The sequence below is a fragment of the Chinchilla lanigera genome, unplaced genomic scaffold, assembly GCF_000276665.1.
Source record: "Chinchilla lanigera isolate Chin_1 unplaced genomic scaffold, ChiLan1.0 scaffold00185, whole genome shotgun sequence".
Classification (NCBI taxonomy): Eukaryota; Metazoa; Chordata; class Mammalia; order Rodentia; family Chinchillidae; genus Chinchilla; species Chinchilla lanigera.
Window position 1 is genome coordinate 204,139 of NW_004955586.1, and position 10,908 is coordinate 215,046.

The window sequence follows — 10,908 nt, forward strand, 5'->3', positions numbered from 1 at the left end:
ATGGTGATATATGCCTGTCATCTCAGCACTTGTGGAGGCTGAGGCAGGAGGATTGCAAGTTCCAGTCCAGCCTGGGCAACTTAGCAATTTAGCATGACTCTGCCTCAAAAATAAAAAGAAAAAAGAGCTGGAGGTGTAGTCCACTCTAAGGACCCTGAGTCCAATCCCCAGTACCACTGCAAAAAAAAAAATGTTTGCCTGAGATTATTCTTTATTTTCTTCCAGAAGCTTTATAATTTTAGCTCTTACTTTTTTACTTAAATTTTGTGTATGGTATGAGGTTAAATTTGAGAGAGCTTTGTTGTTGTTGTTGTTGCATGCAGCTATTTGAGTATGATTTGTTGGAAAGATTATCCTTTTCCAATTTACTTATCTGGGTACTTCTTTTGAAGATCAATTTATGGTGCATATGTGTCTCTATTTCTGGATTCTCTGTTCTGTTCCATTCATCTAAAAGTGTATCTATACACTACTGCCATAGGCCTTGTTGACTTTATAAATCTTGAAATTAGATGATGTAAATCTTCCAGCTTCATTCTTTTCTCAATTCATTTCAGGTATTTTGTCATTTGAATTTCCACATGAATTTTAGACTCGCCTTGTCAATTTCTTCAAAGAAGTTTACTGAGGTTATGATTAAAATTATCCTTAATTTCTAAATGAATTTGGGAAGAACTGACATAACAATATTTGAATCTTTTGATCCATGAACACAGTATATTTCCTCACTTACTCAAGTCTTTTATTCCTCTCAGAAATGTTTGTAATGTTCACTATACCAGGCTGGAACATTTCTTTTGGTCAAAATTATCCCTAAGTATTTCATATATTTTATGTTACTGCAAAAGGCATCTTTTAAATGTCAATTTTAATGGGTTGTTGCTAATATATAGAAATAAGATTGGTTGACTTAATTAGCATTTTCTAGTTTATTTGAATTTTTTGCATATTCTTTAGAATTTCTTACGTGATTATGTCATTTGTTAATAAACACAATACTAATTTTTCCTTTCTAATATACAGACCCTTCATTTCTTTTAGTTGCTTTAATGTACTGGTTAGGACATCCAGTACAATACTGAATAGGAATGGGGACATTCTTACTTTGTTTATGGTCTTTCTATGAATGCATTCAGTGTTTAAACATAAAATCAAAGATTATAACATAACAGGGATCTAGAGGCTGGACTTGCAGTTGCCCAGTGGAAAACTAGTAGCAGATTGAAGCTTGGCATTTGCCTTCAGTTTTTTTTCCTTTATTACTTTGAAAATTTGGGGTGTAAGGGCGATCTGGCTGAGATACGTCACCCCATTGATAGCCAGGGTTCATTTAGCTGATCTAGTTGGCTAGGTAGGTGTCCCCTTCTTCCCTCATCACTCTCTGTCCCTCCCAAAATTCTGTGCTCAGTGGAAGACCACAACCCCCGATAGAGGAATACCGCCTCCTCTGTCAAGGATATATGAGTAGCTGTGCCCCGTTGTTAGAACCTCCAACAAGCTCTCAAGGTCCAAAATTTGAGTTAGATCCCTGTTCAGCTGTGCGTGTAGGCATGTTAATCACTTAAAGAGTGTCTATGACATAAGGTTTGTTAGCCCACAATTTACCCAGCCTGTCTAGCTCCTCAAGCTGAAGTCCCTTACCATTTTCTCTTACTTTCCATTTAAAGCTTTTGCTTATAAATTCATGCTGATTGCTTTGGTTTTAATTTCCACTAAAACTGAAGCAAAGATCTGTACTACCTGGGGACAGGGTTTTATAGATGTCCTTTATCAAGCTTAGTGTATTGTGTTCCAGCCCTAGTTTGCTGAGAGTTTTATTATTAATGCTTACAGAATTTTGTCCAATTTTTAAATCTTTTTTAGCATCTATTGAGAGGCTCTTATTAATCTTTATATGATAAATTGCAGTTGCTTGTTTTCAAATGTTAAACCAACATTGCCTTCTTGAGATAATTCCCACTTACTCGTGCTATATAATCTTTTTAATATACTGCTAGTATATTAGTTCAATTAGCTCAAAATTTAAGTCTTGTGAGGGGACATCTAAATACAAGCCATAACGTGCTTGAAAACCCGCTAATATATTTCAAACTAGCTAGTCCTAAGCCTGTTTGCCCTGCCTTTCTTCCCTAATGAAGAAACTTCTTCATTAGGCTCTTTCTTATATTTCGCTCTCCCTCTGCCTCCTGACCAACCCTGGTACTTCCCTGTGTTACTCCTTGTGGCATGTCAGGCCCCCACCTCTTGAAATCTCTAACAAATTGTCTTTTCAATAGTAATCGCCTCATGATTTGTTAACCTTACCAGAGCTGAATAACAATAAAGCCTCCATTATAAAATAGGCCCTGAATCTTGCTACATGTTTTTGTGCACCTGAAAATAATGTATATTCTGCTGTTTTTGGGTAGAATGCTTTATAAACGTTATTCGGTTGAATTATTGACAATGTTGCTCCATTCTGTATTCTTACTGATTTTATGTCTACTAGTTTTATTGAGGGAGGTTATTTTGAAATTTCTGACCATAATTGTGCATTTTTCTTCTCCATTCTGTAAGTTTTTATTTCATGTATTTTGAGGATCGTTTATTAGGACTATAAACATTTAGGTTTGTTATGTTCTCTGGATGAATTGACTCTTTTATCATTATGAAAAGATCTCCTTTATCTCTACTAATGGGCTTTGCTTTGAAGTCAACTTTGATATTAATATAGTGGTTCTGGTAATTATTCTGCCTTTTCCCTTTCAGGGGCTTTTTCTTAGCCACGGCTGGAGCCTTTACATATATGCACATATAAGCACTTGGTTGAAGATTTAAAAGGAGCTCTCCCACTAGCTTTCTCATTTATGGCATACCATTCTATCAATTCCAGCTACCCTACACTCTGATCAGCCTCCTCAACTCAGGAAGACTGCCAGGAAGAAGTGGTTACATAATTGCAGGCCCAGAATAAAATCAAATATGAGGCTTTTATTCATAAATAAGTAAGAATTCCAAGACAATATTCAAACATTAAACCAAGCTTGGGACCCTTCTGAACACAGGAGATATGTGACTGAACACATTGCACAGCTATGTAGCTGAACTTGCCACTGAATTCTGTTTGGGTTGAAGAAATATAATACTAAAATCGCCAATCTTCAATTCTAAAATATAGTACTGAAAATCTTCAATGTGGTTGATGTATAATATGTACAAAAACAATGTTCCACTTGTGGAATTTATAAGACCACTGAGAAGAAAACATATGCTAATAAAGAGTTAAATAGCTACATAAGGCAGTATGGTATCAAAGGCCAATTGAGTGGTGAAGGGCTGTTTAATATGGTTGCAAGATGTGGGACTAGAAATGGACTCTGAAGGAAAGATGAGCTTTAGAAGATTTCAAAATAGAAGTGAGGGGTTAAACATCATAGAGAAATATACTGGGCATGGTGGCACACTCCTGTAATTCAAGCACTTGAGAGGCTGAGGCAGGATTGCCACAAGTTTGAGGACAGCCTGGACTACATAGTGAGATCCTGTGTCAAAAAACAAACCAACAGCAAGGTGTGGTGGCACTCACCTGTAATCCCAGCACTTGGGAGGCTGAGGCAGGAGGATCACTGTAAGTTTGAGGCCAGCCTGGGCTACAAAGTGAGTTCAGGATCAGTCTGAACTGTATAGTGAGACACTGTCTCAAAAAGACAAACAGGGCTGAGGATATAGCTCAGTGGCAGAAGCACCTGCCTGGCAAGCACGAGGTCCTGAGTTCAATTCCCGATACAAAAAAAAAATAAATAAATAAAGACAAACAAACAAACAAAACGATAAGAAAATATTTAACATGCATGATGTATCAGGTACATGAACATCTCATTTAATATTCAAAATGGAGCACTAAAATATCAAAATAGAGATAAGTACTAATGCTCTCAATTTACAGGTAAGAAAATCAATGTTAAGGAAGATTGAAACACCTATCCAAGAACATGTGGCTATTGGGCATATCACATAGCTAGTAAGTGTCTAACTGGGGAGTTAGAATTAACTTAATTCATGCTTTCTTTTTATTCTAGCACCTGACCAGGAGAAGCAGGAATAGCAGCATGAACAAAATTTGGAGGTGAGAATCAGTAAGTCATTTTGGAGTCACCAAATAGGCAAGGTTTGTGGGACCAAAGGGGAAGAGTGGAGGTCAGAGGAAAATGGAGGTGTGCTGAGCATCAGTGGCTCAGGTTCTCCAGAACAAAGTGCTGAGAGTGGAAAACAACAGCCTGAGGAGAATCCAACGGGAGTGCGGGGCACACAAGAACCATGAGGGGACTGACAGTAGAGAAAATAGGATTCATTGCTACAGAAGAAATAGCTCACCACAGCAGACCTGAGACCATGTGGTGCAACTAGAGCAGCTGTGTAGCTGACCTGGGAGACAGGGAGACAGAAAAAGAAACTTTGCTCCCTGCTGGGAGACTGAGACTTGACCTGGACCAGGAGAATGTTGTACAGTTGGAGTCAGCAGTGAAAACACAAGACACTGTTTCCCAAGCAGCCCACCCTTTTGTCAGCAGTAGGTGAGTGAATTAGAGCAGTGCCAGACATGGAATCGCCCACAAGAATAGCAATGGGTGGGCAGGATTGCCATTTTATTTCAAAGGGCTCAGGACTTGAACTCCAGAAGCAGAAAAGCTCCAGGACTGCTTCACTGCCAATATCCCAGAGTAGAAAGAAGGAAGGCCCATTCAGTCACAGTAGACAGCTGGCAGTTGGACAGCAGACTGGGAGGAACTCTTCTGACACATAGGTGTCAGGACCACCCAGATTCTGTTCCAGCAGCTGTCAAAAGCCACTTTTAGCCCTAGCTACAAAGGACTAGAAGCAGCCCCCTGCTCTGCAACCAGAAACATAAATAGGTAAATGTCCATAGCCACTGGCAGACAAGGGCACTCCCCCACTCTGTGATGAACATATGTGGGAGGAGTCAGTGGTCTGGCCAAGATCAACCTCACAACCAGAAGTAATCCTACTGAAGACTTTGTGGGGTTACTCAGTATAGATTCTGGCTCTGACTAGAGAACTAACACAGAATGGGGGGAGCACTAGAGGAATTTCTTTTTTGCTTTCCTTTTTTGGGGGAGTTGTTTGGGTTTTAACTTTTATTGTTTGGTTTATTTTCTCTGTCCTATCTCTCTCTTTCCTCAATAGTATTTCTTGATTTTCTGATACTTACATGTGAATGAAAATTGTCTGTAGTCTTTCTGGTTTGCTTCAATATTCTTTTGCTCTCTCCTTCATTCTTTCTCTCCTGTCCTCTTCTCCAGCTTCCCAAAGTTTGGGTGATCATCCTTTGTCCTTAAGTCTTGCTTCCACTATATTTCTCTTCACTTATTGCTCTTCTTTGTCTCTGCCACTCTTAAATTCCCTTTCCTCACAGGATAAAATCACTCTACCAAGGGAAAACTCACTGCATACAAGTTCCTGGTTTATGTTGCATGTTGTTATATAACTATAGATCTTGCTCCTAGGCTTGGAAATGCCAAATTAATAGTTATCACAGATTTTCAGGTTCTAGGCTGTGACTGATGATATTGTAATTGCTAATTGTACAACGTTAGCCAGGATCCATACTTGTAATCAGTTGTTCACCCTTATATAACAATACTGTGATGATCGGGGGTCATAATCATCCCCATAGTCCAGTACCAAAGTACTGGGTGCTAAGCCAAATAGATAGCAACTCCTCATTCCTAATACAGTAGGAAGATAGGATCTTGCAGCAGACACAAAGATGAACAGCCAACTACATCTAGAAGACATCTCAGAGTAATAAACATTTCCTAGGGAATCCTCAATACCAGTGATGAAGCTACCTAACATGAGAAAAATGCAAACAACACAGAAAACAAATTAAAATTGGAAAAATAGAAGATAACAAGCACAGAAGCAAAATGCAAACCAAGACTTCCAGCCCACCCAGGATAAATCCAGAAGACAACAAAATAGAGAAAATCAGAAGCCAACCACCTGAATTTTCTGGAATGAGAGTAGCAGAAATTTTAAAAAATATATACATGAGGCTATAGAGGAAATCAGAACACAAATAATTTCACAGGTTAAAAAGAAAGGATACACATAATGAAGAACTTGTTCAGCAAATCTAAAGTAGACATAAATTTTTTTAAAAGAGGAGGACAGAAATGATGGGAGCCATGAGTATCCAACATAGGAAACAAATGAAATCCATGAAACAGATTCAGACAGTATTCAGAAAATTAAAAATTCTATTGAAAGTTTACAAAACTGAATTTATTTATTTATTTTTGTCTTTTTGAGACAGGGTCTTGCTAGGCAGTTCAAGCTGGCCTGGAGCTCACTTTGTAGCCCAAGCTGATATTGAACTTGTGACAATCTTCCTGCCTCAGCCTCTTGAGTGCTGGGATTACACAAAAGTGCATTTTAAAAAGTGAAGATAGAATATCAGACCTAGAAGACAGGCTTAAAAGTGATCAGGAAAAGCAAGATCTCTTAAAAATAGGGACCATGTAACAGCAATCCAGGAACTACAAGATGGTGCAAAGAAAAACAACATAAGATTGACTGGAGTCAAGGAAAAAGTGGGAGTGAGCACAAATGACATAAAAACCCTATTTACAGAAGTAATAGTAGAAAACTTCTTAAGCATAGAGAAAGAATTTGACATACAGTAAGTGAGGCATACAGAACTCCAATTAGTCATGACCAAAATAAATCTACACAAAGGCATATAGTAATCAAGATTCCAGAAATTCAGCATAAGAACAGAAATTAAAAGGTGCTAGAGAAAAGAAACAAAACACCTATAAAAGAAAGCCCAGAAGAATCACAGCAGACTTCTCAATATAAACCCTTAAGTCAAAGAGAGCTTGAAGTATTTCAAATCCTGAAAGAAAAAACAGCTTCTAACCCAGGTTGATGTATTCCACAAAATTATCATTCAGAATTAATAAAGAAGTGAAATACTCCATGACAAAGGATAACTGAAGAAATTCATGACAACCAAATCAACTCTACAAATAATCCTGAAAGTTATTCTAGAAAGAGGTGATAAAGATCATAATTCCAAGAGTACCAATAGAAAGAAGCCACCAAGCAGGGCAAGCAATTAAACAGAAGGGAAAGACAGGCACCATCAGCAGTAAAATAATATGAAAAGGACAAGCCAATACATATCAGTTATAACTTCAAAGTAAATGGTCTCAATTCACCAATCATAAGAAATAAACTAGCAAAATAGATCAATAAACAAGATCCAACAACATGTTACATTGAAGAAACACATTTAACTTCATAGACTGAAAGTCAAAGGATAGTAAACAATACTCCATACTACAGGGACCTAGAAAAAAGCAGGGGTAGTTATTCTATTTGCAGACAATGTGAACTTCAAGCCAAGACTGATCAAAAGAGATAAAGAAGGTCACTATGTACTTATTAAGGGAAAATTCCAAGAAGAGATATCATAAATATACATGTACGAGATACAGCTGCACCCAAGTACCTATAAAACAAATATTAATGGACATGAAAAATCAATGAAGCACTAACATAATTGTAATGGAGGAACTTAATATCCCACTGTCACAAGTACATAGATCAACTAGAAAAGAAATCAACAAAGAAATAAGAACTGAACCAAACCTGTGAACAAAAGGACTAAGTGGATGTCTACAGAAGATTGCACCCCACAACATCAGAATGCACGTTCTTCTTAGTGGTGCATTGGATGTTGTTCAAAATAGACCACATACTAGCCCATAGAATATGCTTAAGTAGATGCAAAAGAATTGAAATTATCCCATGCATATCATCTGACCATAGTGCAATGAAACTGTAAATCAATGGCAAAGGAAACCACAAAAACTCCATAAACACATGCAAATTAAATAACACCCTTCTGAACAACTAATGGGTCACAGATGAAATTAAAGAAGAAATTAAACAGTACTTACAATTAAGTGATAATGCCACTACAACATACCAGAATTTATGGGATGCAATGAAAGCAGTTCTAAGAGGGAAATTAATAGCGGTTAACTCTCGCATCAAGAAAATAGACTAAGCTCAAATAAATAACTTAGTGTTGAATCTCAAATTTCTAGAGAAAGATGAGTAAGTCAAACCCAAAGCTGGTATGATGGAGGATATTATAAAGATCAGAGCAGATATTAATGCAATTGAGACTAAGAAAATAATATAAAAATAAATGAATTGAAGAATTGGTTCTTTGAAAGATTGAATAAAATTTACAAACCCTTAACCAACCTTATCAAAAAAAGGGAAGAAAGACTCAAATTCATGTAGTTAGGGATGAAAAGGGTGAAATCATAATGGATCCTTGGGAAACCCAGAAGATCATCAATACTCCTTTGAGAAACTTTAATAAAATGAAAAACACAAATAAAAATGGACAGATTCCTAGATACATATGGGTTACCAAAGTTGAATCAAGAAGATATAAAACTTCTAAGTAAACCAATATCAGTCAATGAAATTGAAAATGTAATTAAAAACTTACCAACATGGAAAATCCTGGATTGTGATGGATTTACTGCTGAGTTCTACAGGAAATTTAGAGAAGATCTAATGCCATTACTCATCAAACTCTTTAATGAAATTGAAAGGGAAGCAATAGTCCCAAAGTCATTGCTAGAAGCAAGTATTACCCTGATACCAAAACCAGAGAAATACCCAACCAAAAAACCAAACAAAACTACAGACCAATCTCTGTAATGAACATAGATGCAAAAATTCTCAGTAGATACTGGCCACTATGGTTTTTGTCTAGATGTCCCTCCAAAGCCTCATGCAATTATGGGGGGTGGGCTTTTCAGAGGTAGCTGAATCTAGAGTTTGTGATTGATTCATGATCTAATGCTGGGATTAAGGACGTGAGTACTACACCTGCCCTAAGGCAGGTAGTCTGCTACAGTATAAGGGACAAAAAGAGACTTGTCTCACCCTCCCTTGTTGCTTTTGCTGTCTTCTGCCACCATGAGCTGTTTCTTCTCTTGTATGCCCCTCTGCCAAGTGGCCCTGCCTTGGACTCAGCTGATTGTGCAATTATGCACTGCAACCTCTACAAACTGTGAGCCAATAAACCTTTCTCCCTTTAACTTTGGGTGTTGGGTATTTTGTGTCAGAAAGTGGAAAAGTAGCTAAGACACTGGCAAACAGAATGCTGCAAATCATCAAGACAGTTATATACCATGACTGAGTAGGATTCATCATAGGAATTCAGGGATGGTTTAACATGTGCAAATCAATAAATGTAATACATCATATTAACAGAGCCAAAGACAAAAATCATATGATCATTTCAATAGATACAGAAAAAGCTTTTGACAAAGTTCAACACAAATTCATAGTAAAAATCCTACAAAAAATTGGAATAGATGGTCTTTCTCTCAATCTGATAAAAGCCACTTAGGGCTGACCAATAGCCAACATCATACTGAATGGTCAAAATGGAAAGTTTTCAATCTAAAATTAGGAACAAGATCAAGATGTCCACTATCACCACTCCTGTTTAATATAGTTCTGGAAACATTGGCCAGAGCAATTAGACAAGAGAAAGAAATAAAAGGAATAAGGATAGCAAAAGAAGAAGTTAAATTATCATCATTTGCAGATGACATGATATTCTACATAGGCAATCCAAAAAATTCTACAAAAATACCTCTAGATTTAGGAACCAGATTTAGCTGTATAGCTGGATACAAAGTCAACACTCAAAAAAATCAATAGCATTCCTGTACACAAATAACAAACTCATCAAGAGAAAAATTAGGGAAACCATATCTTTCATAGTAGCATTAAAAAATGAAATACTTAGGAATCAATCTAACAAAGGAAATAAAAGATCTCTACACCAAAAACTACAGTACTCTGAAAAAGGAGATTGAAGAGGATATCAGAAAATGGAAATACATCCCTTGCTCTTGGATGGGAAGAACCAAAATAGTAAAATGGCCATCTACCCAAAATTGTTATACAGATTTAATGCAATCTCAACCAAAATACCATTAACACACTTCACAGAACTAGAGAAAACAATTCTAAAGCTCATTTGGACCTAGAATAGCAAAAATAATTCTGGGCTCATTTATCTTTGACAAAGGGGCCAAACACATTCACTGGAAGAAAGATAGCCTCTTCAATAAATGGTGCTGGAAAAACTGTTTTTCCACATGCCAAAGACTAAAACTAGCCCCTGTCTATCACCATGCATGAAACTAAAATCATAATGGATCAAAGATCTAAATACTAACACAGAAATGCTAAATATGCTGGAAGACGGAATAAGCAGAACTCTTGAAAATATAGGTGTAAGCAAAGATTTCATGAACAAAACCCCAATGGCATGAGATACACTACAAAGTGTTAACAATGGGGACCTCATTTTATTAAAAAGTTTTTCACAGCAGAAGAAATCACCAACAGAGTGTAAAGACATCCCACAGTGTGGAAAAAATCTTAGCCAGTTGTTCTTCAAAGGACTAATATCTAGAACATACAAAGAATTGATGTATAACAGATATTGTAAAATAGGAAGTATTTGTTCAAATGAAAGGAGGAATTGGGGAGATGGAAGGGAAAAGAAAAAATGAGAGAAACAGGATAAAATGGAAACACACCTTTGTAAATGAGGAGAAGAGGATTTCAAGAGAGAGTTTGGGAATGGGAAAAAGAGGAACTAAGATAAATTCCCTATGATGAATGTGATCATTATGCATATCTAAAATGTACCAAGAAACTTATTTTAAAAATGATTGAAAAAATCAGAACCCCAAAATTTATTTATTTATTTATTTTAATTTTAGAAATAAAAGGAGGAAAATACTAACAGATCGACAACGTTTTACAAAATAGCAAAGGATCAGTACAGACATT

The 10,908-nt window shown here is 36.7% G+C and overlaps 1 long non-coding RNA gene across 1 annotated transcript in view; it reads left to right on the top strand.

Moving 5' to 3' along the window:
• The first annotated feature begins 4,056 nt into the window (after positions 1–4,056).
• Positions 4,057–10,908, top strand: part of LOC106147583 — a 60,899-nt gene continuing 54,047 nt past the window's right edge. Inside the window, exon 1 of the long non-coding RNA XR_001232520.1 lies at positions 4,057–4,105. This is a non-coding gene — a long non-coding RNA (uncharacterized LOC106147583). The remainder of the gene's footprint in view (positions 4,106–10,908) is intronic.